An 833-nucleotide genomic window follows, 5' to 3' on the forward strand; every position below is an offset into this window, starting at 1 on the left:
CATACACAGGATATTCTGAATGAATAAAAGATTTTTTTAAAAAGATTATTTATTTATTTATTTGACAAAGAGAGAGATCACAAGTAGGCAGAGAGGCAGGCAGAGAGAGAGGGGGAAGCAGGCTCCCTGCTGAGCAGAGAGCCCGATGTGGGGCTTGATCCTAGGACCCTAAGAACTGACCTGAGCCAAACACAGAGGCTTAACCCACTGAGCCACCCAGGCACCCCAATGAATAAAGGATTTATAAATGAGTTGATGTGATCTCATTAAAGGAACTACGGGAGCCCCCAGGTCTCCCCCAGATCGACAAATAAATGGACTCACCTGCACAGGCCCAAGATCAGGTCATCTGCAAAAGAGAAAGGCTAACCCATTCCCCCAGCAGTCCAGGGAAGCAGCTTTCCACTGCTGAACACATAGGAGTGTTCTGGTCCCTAGCAGAGAGTACTTCACAGCAGAGAAAGGATCACTGCCTGGGCTCCAGAGAAGCCGGAAGGCAATGTTCCGCCAAATGAAATGAGTCCCTCTGCCCTTGTTCATGCTAACCTGTAATCTTCATACCCATTTAATATCTCAAGCCCTCTGACACAGAAAGAGGATACTCTGAATGGCAAGTAATTAAAATAAAAAATAAAAAATCTCGCATGGTTAGAAAGTGACAGAGTCCAACTTCACATTTATGAACCGGCATTTGGTTTGTACCTCCATTTTCCAGAGCTTGATAATCCTGGATGAGCTCACAGGCTACTTCATGCCATTGGTGTGACCAGACAAGAGTCGGCTGCCTTTTAATTGCTTCAGTGCCATCTACCTCATGACCACATCCCAAAAAG

This window comes from Mustela erminea, chromosome 4, assembly GCF_009829155.1.
Source record: "Mustela erminea isolate mMusErm1 chromosome 4, mMusErm1.Pri, whole genome shotgun sequence".
Taxonomy (NCBI): Eukaryota; Metazoa; Chordata; class Mammalia; order Carnivora; family Mustelidae; genus Mustela; species Mustela erminea.